The 12,002-nt window shown below is 35.2% G+C and overlaps 1 long non-coding RNA gene across 3 annotated transcripts in view; it reads left to right on the plus strand.

Moving 5' to 3' along the window:
- Positions 1-10,841, plus strand: part of LOC115342114 — a 32,371-nt gene extending 21,530 nt beyond the window's left edge. For all 3 annotated transcript variants that reach the window (XR_003923642.1, XR_003923643.1, XR_003923645.1), the window contains 3 exons: positions 6,483-6,650; positions 8,131-8,299; positions 8,489-10,841. This is a non-coding gene — a long non-coding RNA (uncharacterized LOC115342114). The remainder of the gene's footprint in view (positions 1-6,482; positions 6,651-8,130; positions 8,300-8,488) is intronic.
- Positions 10,842-12,002: the final 1,161 nt, after the last annotated feature.

Consider the following 12,002-nt stretch of genomic DNA (forward strand, 5'->3'; position numbering starts at 1 on the left):
ACAAATATTCAGCTCGTTTGGGTGTGTGAATCATATAAATGTCCTCACGTTTAGCATTTCAGTATCTGAGTAAGCCTCTCAGATGAGCTAAACATCATCAGTTCTTTGATCCATCAACTGAGCAGGCATTTTAAAATGTATTTTAAACCATAGTTTTTCTCCCTGCATTCTCCCTCATATTCTACTTATGTAAAGTTGTGGTATATTTATGCAAACTCAGTTTTGTTGCATGAAATATAGTGATTCTGAGTTTCCTCTTGGCATTCTGGAGTGCAAATTTTCTTTGAATTAATTATTTTAATTCAGTCACTATAATCAAATTCAACTGACTATCATAATTTATTTTAAGGATTATTCTAGTTAATGTATTCCTTACCACAGCAAGTAACCCTGGTGGATAGGTCTTAAAAGTTTCAAATGTCAGAAGACTTTTAAATGTTCTAATATGCTACTTTGAAAGTTTGACAACAATCCACAAATTCCCTCTGCTCTTATTCAGTCTTCTAAATGCCAGAGAGGGATTTTTTTTTAAGATTCTCCAAATGTTTTGCCACAGAATTGCCTAATTAACTTTCAGACTTGTTGCTCAGATACTTTCCCACCAGAAAACACTTTATTTAAATAAAATGAACAAACATGTTATGTTTGTCCTTCAGTTCTACTTCAAAATGTCTACTGAGATTTCTCTTTAAAGGGAAATATTATTGGAGAAGGATTCTCTAATGAATCACTTCAGAAACAACAAAAAAAACCCCAACAACATTATATTGCAACCTTTGTTTTAATTATCGTTAATATGACTAATTTTCAAATATGCTGTTTTGGGCAAAGTAAGTGACAGTCAATAGCTAGGAAGAGAATATTACTATATTTAGCAGGAGAGAACACTTTGGGAAAATAATTATCAGATAACAATTGTTAACAGGTAAAATTAGAAATCATATTTTAGTCTAACTGTATGGTATTAAGCTTCCTTAACAAATCCACATCCAAACAAAAGTAATTCAAATCTGTATTTGAATCTCTGCACCTTTAGGAACAGTTGAGCTTGCCATTTAGAAAAACTATTCCACATATTGGCAAATTCTTATATGTGGAAGCACTAAAGAGGAGAGATTTACTGCGGCTTCTGTGACTCTAGAGCTACTTTTCCAATGTCTACCCTTTGAAGACTCAAGATTCTTCTAAATTGTACAGTTTAGAAGAGTCACATCAGCCAATTGAATGAAAGCCCAGGTGACTAATTTTAGGGAAATGAGCTCCAAAATGTGTCATTTCTATAAAGGGCATCAGATAAGAGTGGAGAATCTTATGAACAAATCCTTGCCTGTACATATTGAGGGCAACCTTAACCCTTAACTCTCTTTGCCCTACAAAGCATAAGAGGGAAGATTAGGGACCAAGATCTTTCCAACAGTTCCTTGCAGTATCAGACACAGAAATGACTGCAAGACAACATGCGGGACAGAGTCTGGATGGAGGCTGGATTGGAAAAACTGAGGAAAGACTAAGATGATGTGCTGGGAGAAGTGAGCACGAGCTGGACAGCCCATAAGAGTTTAGTCTATTACCTTTAGCATTTGTATTTTTCTTCAAATATGTTCACGGACCTGGAATTCCTACAACCCAGCAGTGCCTCCTGTCAGTAAACACTTCTGAAACTATTCCACTGCCCCCTTCTGCTGCCTGCTCTCCATGGAAGGTTTATCCCTGTCTCTACATAGTTTATCCCTGTCATTGAACTGTGTAAGGAATCATTATGATGCCAAATACGTATATTTTTAAAATTTTGTATAAAAATCCAAACCTCAGAAATTGTATACATTAAGCTACATCTTTGAAAAATCATTACTGTTATAAAGTCAGATGCTCATCAGGCACTCATCAATCAAGTAATTCCAAATTCAATGGCCAGGAGTGAGTATTTGGAGAGTCATTATCCTCTTTTCTGGTGAAACTTACTCCTCACATGCCAGAAAACTACGATTTCCAGTAAATTCTTACTAAACATCCTAGAACTTGAAGGCAGTGTGAGATGCGACAGTATGCTTGTCTGCAAAAGGACAGCAACTTTAAGTCATGTATAGTGAATGAGACATGTTTCTATTTGGCCTTATTCTCAAATGCTGAGCCTTTTTGTACACAGTGTACACCATCCCAGACTAGTAGTTAAATGCTACTTTTTCTCACCTTGGTCAGAAAATTTTCTTTCGAAATGCTATTTTCACAAATTCCACAGTAAGTCCCAAAGGCCTGTGAGCTCTCTGCTGAGAATTTGCATGTTAGGATGCAAACTTGTACTGATACAAAAATAGAGAAATTATATATGCTCCTTTTGGAGACTTTATTATACCTTTATAGTAAGATTTAAGTCAACTTGTGCCCCTCTGGATGGCTGTAACTACTACAGTGAAGGTTTTTAGGATATAGATAGATAAATCACAGAATTCAAATTTCAGACCGACGCAAAATAATGTCATATAATTTAAAATTTCCATATGCCATTTATTTTAATATCACTTTCACTGAAGTATCCTCAATATTTCCAGCTGGCACTGTGTCACAGCCACAGTAAAGTGAGTCAAGGTTGTCCCTGAAAAGTTAGTTCAGACACCCAAAATCCTGACTGATTTTTCATATCACAGAAAACTCTATTCACAGGTGAGAACTTGGAAAATAAAATAATAAAAAAAAAACCTTGAAATGTAGCAAGTAATAGAGAGTAAGAGAGGAATTTAATTAATATTTGTAAGCCCTAAACAATGGTGAAAATAAGTAGCAGGTAGTTGTTTTTCAGCTCATTTTCTCATGGACAAGCAGTTTAGGTGATCAAGTTCTGTCTTTCCACCTGCATTTTCCTCTTGATTTCTTTAGAAACTTTGCCAGTCTCCATCTAGCTCAACAGAGAAACAGAGGTTTCAAAAAATGTTATGTTCCTACAAGTTTCACCACTTTTGGTAAAACAGAGCCCTCTGTAGCATAGACAAAGGCTGTAGGGTAAGTTCCCATCTTTAGGCAAAAGAGAATCTACACCAGGTAAAGCCCTTCTTCTCCCAAACGTAGCAATAGTTTCAGTAAGCACATGTAGAAAACGAAGTCTCACTGTTTCTGCTGCTCCCTGTCTTATTAACCCACCTCTTGTAGACCAAAGGCAGAAAAATTAAACGGAAGGAATCAGTGGAGATTTTTGAATCCCCAGATCACAGATCTATAACAAATATAGAGAAGAAAAGGAAAAGAAAGAAGCGACTCATGAAGAGAATCGTAATTACCTTCCCCACAGGGCTGTAAGGATAACTGATGTATGAAGATAGCATAGGGAAATCGTTTGTGGTGTTCTTTGCTGAATCTGTACAGTAGATGTAGCCAAAATAAGCCACATGTGAATCATTCTGCTGATCCCCCACTGCTGGAACAGCTTCATGAAAGGTTGGTCCATATCCCAGCTGATTCTGAACAAAAGAAAAAATAAAGCCACCGGCTTCCGTTGCTGACTGACCCTGTACTAAACGTCATTTAACCAGAATGAAAAATCCAGCCCAGTGAATCCAGAAGAGATTTAAATAGTCATTATTTCACTCTCTGAGGCAGATCACTTTTTGACTTGCAGAACATTTCCTATCAAAGATGGGATTTTTTTTTTTAACCCATAAATACTTTATTTAACATTTGTAAGGAGTATTGTTTCAGATCTGATATTAATTTTTACATTTGCTATGAAGATATCAAATATTAATGTGTCAATTGGCATATGCAGTAAATGATAAATTACGAGTTTGGTATATCACTGAAATCTGTAACAACATATTGGAAACACAACTAAAGCATTTCTACAGCATTTGATTAAAATTAATTCTGAGTCCACTAACAGTATAATACCATTTAGTGTCAATCATTTTAAAAGCATTCTGTGTCATAGGGGAAGAAAGCTATTATCAAGTCTAGGAATTAGCGGAAGTGTCAAGCAAAAAAATAGCCTGTCATACTGCTGCTAATGCTGGTTAAGATCTAAGACACCTTCCCCTTTCACATACAACTTAACAGCAGATGGGAGCTGAAGTGTGTGCATTTGGGACCAATGAAAGCTGCAGTCTTTGATGCCAAAAGATCATGTAATTGGATACTGCAATCGTATCCTTTCATTTGGTCCCATTCTTTCCTTTATCTCTCATTATTATATTGCCCTGTATCCTTTCCTTTCTTCACTATAAGAAGTTCACAAACGTAGTCTTTCTGCTTTATGTCCCAGATTCAAGGACGTTCTCCTAATGACACAAATGTCTCAGCCTGTGGCATGTCCTCCAAGCCACTCTCCCCTCCACTTTACTAAAACCTCATCAAGGCATCGTTAACCTGAACATTTTCCATCGACTGGACCTTTCTTCTTTGCCTGTGCAGAATCTGAGCCGATTTCCTTACATTTGAATGCTTCTCTCTTCACCATGACATCTGTGTTGCAGCACTGCCTGGCTGCTGGGACAATAAAAGGCTGAGTTTCAGCACGCCAGAGTACTGGCAGCCTTCCAAAACAATCTCAAATGCATTTTAAAATGATCTTTGGATATTTCTTGCGAGGCTTTTGAAGACAATGGGCAATTACTGAAACAAATTTCTGTGAATCTTGTGAGGAATAAAGTTGTTCATATGGTTCCTACTCATCTATCAAAATGCAGCCTTGATAATACTATGTAACATTTTTTCCCCATACAGCATTGCCCCCTCTCTCCTGCGTGCCTTATCTGAGATCCATCAGAAGGAAAACATCTTCAGAGATTTTTCTTGTTTACTCACATTAGATTCTTTCTTATTACTTAATATCAAATTTTATTTTGTTAAAGAGGAACGTTAAAAATATCATCACTTTTTAAATTGTCTCTTTATTGCTGCTAGACAGATTTTAATAAGGTGTTACAAATTGCACCAGAGAAATCTAACACAGAGTATCACAAATAGCAAACATATCTTTTAACCTCTTATTACAAATCATGGAAGCTATGAGAGAAAGTGGAAGACTATGTAGCTATTGACTGTTTAAAACCTTATTGATATAGAGCATCTTTGCCAGTTAAGAAAAGTCAGAAAATTTAAAGGATGTATTGTTGACCTTTGTTTTCATTCTTTGCATTTTAGTGTCTTACACTGCATATTCATCTCAATAAAAAAATTCCATTCCTTTACGCTCTTTCTCTTTTAATCTTACTTTAAGCACGCTCACTTTCAGGATCCGTTTTATCTCGGGGGGCAGGGGGCAGTTGGGGTTGGAGGTTTTTTTGCTACTACATCAGTTTTAATTTGTTTGTCGGGAGGTTTTGGAGGAGGAGGATGCTGTTATGTGTGTGTGTTCAGGGTGGAGAAAAGTATGGCATTTCTTATCATAATGAAATGGCATATACAAGACTGGACATACACACAAAAACATACTTCACAACAAATGAATGCACTTCTTGCTTTAGTAATGATGTTCTGTCATCACCTCCTTCTTCTCTCTGGAAACCAAGACGCTAGAGATAAACTTTCAGGAGAAATTTTGAAGCAGACAGAGTAATGTTATAGTGAGAATGTTTGTAACCCTCTTCATCCTCACCCCTTTCCCTTCATCCTTCACAATACTTTCACTCTTACATTTAACTTTCCCAAACTAAGTTTTATTTAGAAAGTTAAACCATTTTTGTCTTTTTTATTTTTTTGTCACCTCCAGAGGCAAAACAGTGGGAAAGAGAAAGATAAAGTGTAGGGATTAAAGTACTCTTCGTTGTACAGAATCTTTGAATGATTGGGTAAACATTGATTTTCCTTTAGCTGACATTATGAAGAAAACTGAGTGAATGTCTTCAACAAACAGCAAAGTCCTCCAAATGGTGTTTCATAGTGAACTAAATCACTTAAATTACATTTGCTAAACTCTTTCTTGACTGGGAAAAAATTAAGGAAAGATTTTGAAAAGGACTGGTTTAGGATTTTTTGAACTAATAGTCCATGTATTGCAATATTTTACTTAAAAGTGAATTTTTTGTCTTCTGGAATTTAAATTTTGGAATTGCATTTTTTACATATAAATGGATATGATTTAAAACCAAGAAGATTTTTGAAATGGCTAAAAACATGAAATGAATATTTTATTTGTATAAAATATTTCAGTATGACTTCAAACTAATGTATACTTTAGGTTGACCGGAAACAAATTTATTTTCTTGATACTCCATTTTGGCACAAAAATGGAAGACATATTCATCATCCAGAAACAAGCTTCTTGAAACTGTAAACATTTTGTAAACATTTGCAACTTTATGGAAAGTATTTTTCCATTTTCATTTGGATTTATTTTAAGATGAAGCTTGAGATCCTAAAGAAAACAATAGTAAATATGGGCATGTGTGGGTGATATTGAGAGGCTGTTTTGGGAGCAAAACAAAGACCTTTATGTCAGTATCTGCAAACCTTAAGGGATAAAGTTTTTTTCCTCCCCCCATCAGTCTCTTCAGGGTCACAGCAAGAACAAGAAAAAGAGACAAGAAGTTAGAGTCTTTCTTATTGAAGGAGCAGAAGTTTTGCCAGAAGGCTTCCTAAGAGGTTGAACCACCAGAAGCATTGAAAACAAGTTCACATCGAAAACTATATGCATAAATCCTTCTGCATCCCACATCAAAAGGGTTTGTGTCATATATAATTCACTTCAACAATCTCAGCAATTCCTAATTTTTAGATTTTAACAGACTTTCACATTTAAATGAAACTTTTTATTTATAAAACATGTAATGATCTTAACAGAATTTATTAATTCTATCACATTTTAAAAGAGAATTTTTAAAGATATTAATTTTAGTATGATTCAATCTCCTTCTTAATGGTTAAAGTTCAAGTTGTTTCAAGTCTCTGATGTTCTATTCATATTTGACATTAGAATAGGAGAAACTGTTCATTACGATTCCCACACATACAATTTGATGTTACCAGGGTTACTTCTGGTGCTAGATCATTGACCTCAGCAGTGTTGGTTGTTCCCTTTTTAGTATAATAATATTTATCATGGGCAAATTTCTATTATTTAAAAGTTTGCTCCTATGTACTTATCCCCATTGCCCTTTATCCCCACATCCTTTTCTCCTTCTTTATTCTCTTCTCCCTTCCTTCCTCTCCCACAATATTTCAATGGTGTCGAAATATTCAGAAACAACTGTTCATAAAGCTCCCAAGGTTTAATGCCTTTTAAAAAAGTTTGTGACTTTAAACAATAACTGATATCCAAAGGAGGTCAAGTGAACAAATCCCATTGAAATTCAATAGAATTGGGCACTTTATTCTCCTTCTTTAAAAACTCCAGTGTTAGTTAATAGGAATTCCAAATCTTGATGAGTTAAAATACATATAATTGTGCATCAACTGGTAATTTACACAATTAATATTACAAAGGAGATTTCTGATAATGCATTTTCACAAGTCAAATGACTTGTGATATGTCATTCAAATTATTATATATTTTAATTATATTTTTACTGCCTGGCTCATATTTTAAAAAGGCATCAGCACACTTTGCTCCAAACTGCTCTTTTAAAAGCATTTTATATTCTGATTACATTGAGATTATGCCATTTACATTTAAACTTCCTAACATTATCTATTCATCAAGCTCTTCACTGAGTGAACTGTCTCTGCATTGAGTCTTAGCCATTTTGCAGCACACAAACCCAGAATATTAGTTCTGGAAACCTGAAAAAAGAACCAACAACCAAACTCAACCTCCCATTTTATTTAAAAAAGATCTTGTTCTATGCATTTCTTTCTCTTAATCTGTAGGAAAAGCTATACCCTTCTTCTTCACACTGAAATACAGAAGGCTTTCGGCAACTGTCAGCCTCATGTCAGATATATTTCAAAGTAAAAAATCAGTTAGGAAATCCTACTTGTCTCTCCCTAGTCAATAAAAGCACAAAGGTAAGAAGCTAATATAGAGAATACAGGAGGTACATTGCTCCAGTGTCAAGATGCTCCTGTGAACATCCTAATAACCATCAAAAATAGTTTTGACAGTTATTGGGCCAAGTTATTAATCCAGAGTTATGAGTGATCAGAACAAAAAAATCAGCCTACATTGTGCATCAAAAAGAACAGGCTATTCTGTGTTCTTTGAAGGAAGGACATCACTGGGAGATGGACTGAATATATGCTGTAGACACTCATCCAGTTTAAAGATGGAATGAGGACTACAGACCCTTCTCAGAGAGGACAGCAACAGAGACATCTTGCTGAAAGTCAAAAAGAGCTATATTACCTGTGCAAGAAAGAAGCAAGAATGATGAAGGTACCACTACACTAGCTCATTGGAGGTGATTTTTTTATCAGGCAATGTATAGAGCTATTAAAAAACATAAAAAGTCAATCCTAAAGACGTAACATGCATAGTAAGAAAGAATATAAAAGACTAGCCTTTTAAGCAATCTCTTTATTTTGTTTTTTTCTCTTTTGTTTTATGTTTGCTGTTGTTGAACAGGATGGTTTCTGCAAAGAAATACATATAAGAGACAAATTCTTGTGGTGACAGAGAAATAAATGGATGGCAGAAGTGATGATACACCGTATGATGCCAGACAAACAAAAGGAGAGCAAAGGCATGTTGTTTGATTTAATGACTTAAAAAACAAAACATGTATTTTGAGTCAATGTTTGTTATGCGGCATATTGTCACTTGCCTTAATCATCCTACACTTACACCATAGAATCCTGAAGTGAGATTCATCACAGCGTCATAGCCATCAACACCTGAGCAGACATCCTTAGCCTTCCTTTCCAGTTGATGAAGAAGCATAGGTACTTCAAAAGAATGAGTCTATTGATTTATTCTAGAGTCTACATTAGGTTGAGATTAAATTCTAAAGCTGCCTATTTCAATTGACAACAAAGGTAGCATAAAATTGTCTCTAACTTTACTATAAGCTTGTCTAAGTCTTTAAAGTGTCTGAAGTTACATGAAGCCCACCTTTCAGTTTTGCATAACATCTTTTGTACCCTTCCAGTGAACAGAAATACATCCATTTGACAATGCACTTCGGTGCACTCTTCAAATTCTGTTATTCTTGCATTTAAAAGGTTTTTTTAATAAGTAATTTTATTGATCTGTCATTCATAAAGATCCATGGCAGAAGTTATTAAGCCTTACAGTAATACAAAGGAATGCATACAAACTGATTTGTTTTTTGTGTACATAGCATACTTCTTGTAAAGAAAACCGGATATCTATATGTGGAAGGGAACATATGCTTACATATCTATTTCCATTAACTATTATCCACTTTATATGCAAAAATTGGCTCTGGCTTATATGAAAGTGGGTGCATTAATTGAAGCATAAAAATTCACCCTCAGAGACTACTACTAGAATTTAAATCCACTTATGATATATTTATCAGAACTGATTTAAAATCATACTTTCACTTCCCTTCATTTTCTTTAGGTTTTAATTGTCCATGTGAACAGTAGCTTGAAGTTGTGATTGATTACTTATATAGACTAACCACTTAAAGAACTATAAAATAGGGAAAGGGCATTGTAATTACATGGTTTCAACTGCAGGTATTAGTATTCAAGAAGAGTGATTTTTCAAGGGAAGATCAAGCCTCACAACCATGAATAGGAGTCTTTCTCAACATAACTGACACAGTAACTGTCAGTACCAGTCTTGAAAACCACGACAGCTTTAAAATACCGTAGCTGTAATTGTGAAATGCTTAGCTGGCTGTCAGTTGTTCTGTGGCTATATCTAGATTTACTTCCATATGATGTTTATTTTGTATTAGAAAAGCATTAAAAGTCTTGACAGTTATAAGGTACAAATTTACTTACTTCCATTTATTTTTTAACTGTCCGAGGCAGAAACCAATTTCTTTCAACATGCTTGAATAACAACTTTTAAAGAGGACCTAGATCACCCCTTGAAATATTTTATATTACCTCTACAGGAATTATATGCAACTATATTGTTACCATTGTATTTTATTTCCTCTGACCCTTTGACATATTATGGATAGCATGTATATAACCTGAAAGTTTATAATATGGAATGTAAACAGAATTTTGTCCCAGGATGAAGGAGGCTTTGCCTGGAGTGATGCAGGAAAAGAAGGTCTTTTAAGGGTCATCATGACTTCTTATTTCCTGACCCCACTGAAAGGCTGGAGACATATGAACGGTATTGCTTGAACAAGTGGGCAGACCTGAAATTTTTACAGAAGTCTTTCATCAGAGCCCTGTCTACTACCCCAGGTTAACACTACAACCGTATCGTTACCAATATTATATATAATTGTTAACAATCCTGCAGGGGAATTTGGCACAACCCCTGTTTGTTCCAGGTATAGATCTGATCCCAGAGCCTGGTTACAGCAATGAGAATTTCTGGAAATGGTCTCTGGACCCCAGCAGAGACAGTTGCATGCCCAGCAACATTGGCAAGCATCCAGCTGGCAAGTGAAGGCAATTCTCCTGTTAGAGAATTTTCCCTTCCTTCCTAAGTGTCCCTTGACTGAAGTCTGGTTTCTACCCTGGCCAATATTTCAGCACACCTCAGCTCCCCATTTTATCCAGAACAATGTAGCCAGGAGAAAGGAGGAGAGACTGCCTGGTAAAACAGCTCTGGCTTTGTTCGCATTGCTCACAATCTGTGAATATTAGGCACACTAATTAATAATGCTTTGCACTAACATAGCTCATTTGATTAAAGGTTCTGGAATTGATTTATGTGTATTGATTGATGCAACATCATGCTAGATCCTCAATATAGGTAAGCTGTACATCTGTAAAACAATACAGGCACAGTAGTGGTTTCAGTTTTCTGGTACTTGTGGAATAAAATCTGACAACTAGAAAAAAGATTTACCATAGATGTTATTTTTTAACACCAATAAAATTGTAATTCATAAGTGCAAATTGAAATCAAAGTGTTGTAACCATCTTTTTTGCCCCTAAAATTAATGTGGGTGCAAGGAATAACCGCATGATTCTGACAGTGCAGTAGTGATTACGAGGAAGTATAGTGTTAAAGCAAATGTGCTGCCTCTTTAGCATTCCATGATATTGGAATGGAACAACAAATATTTCAAGTTTTTTCTTAATTGAAAAATTATATACATACATACATAGGTATGTGTGCACATAGGTACATGTACGTATTAGTTCCTCTAAAAATGAATTTTTCTTCTTAATTTTTCTGGCTTATCCACTATCCTAAAGAGCTTTTGATCTGCAGTCTTCTAAGAACTTTGATATATTTGGAGAAGCATCAGCAGAAAACCTCCATTGGCTATCATTTTATATTTACATCAAATGCTGGTGGTCAGAAAGCAAACTTTTCAAGCCAAACCTCACATGCAAGGGAAGAAAGCTTTCTGAAGATTTAGTTCCCAGGCAGAAAAGGAAATCTGTTTATCATTTAGAGTATAACTTTGAATTTCTCACTTTGATTACTGATCTTTGTGATAGGATGAAGAGGATTTTTTTTTTTTCAACTAAGACTTCAATGCCTGCCATTTTATTGATCTTATTAGTAGATTAGAAAGATCTGAGTTTTCAGACAGCTCCAGCGTATGGCAGAGCTGACTGGTATGATGGGACTTTTTGCCTGATGGAAAAGATTAAATCCACTCTTGCCTGGACACGCGCAACCCATCTACTTTACACACTCAATTTGTTTATCTCTACCGTTACAACCCAGATAGCTAAAGCTAGGACGGCAGTGCCCTTGAATGGTGTGAGAGATCAATAATTTCAAAACTAGAAACCAGTTATGATGTTGTTCTAGTCAAATATTAACAATAAGTTGAATGAATAATATTATTTGTTTTATTTTATACAGTGGAGTTTAGCTATATGTTTATATGAAAGGTAAGGCCTAGTGCATGAAAACAAAAAATGCATGCATAGACATTCCAGTATCATCCTGACAGGAAGAAAAAAACATTTAACATGAAACATTTGTTAGTCATTTTATTAAGTCAGGCAAAAAACAGTGA

Source organism: Aquila chrysaetos, chromosome 5, assembly GCF_900496995.4.
Source record: "Aquila chrysaetos chrysaetos chromosome 5, bAquChr1.4, whole genome shotgun sequence".
Taxonomy (NCBI): Eukaryota; Metazoa; Chordata; class Aves; order Accipitriformes; family Accipitridae; genus Aquila; species Aquila chrysaetos.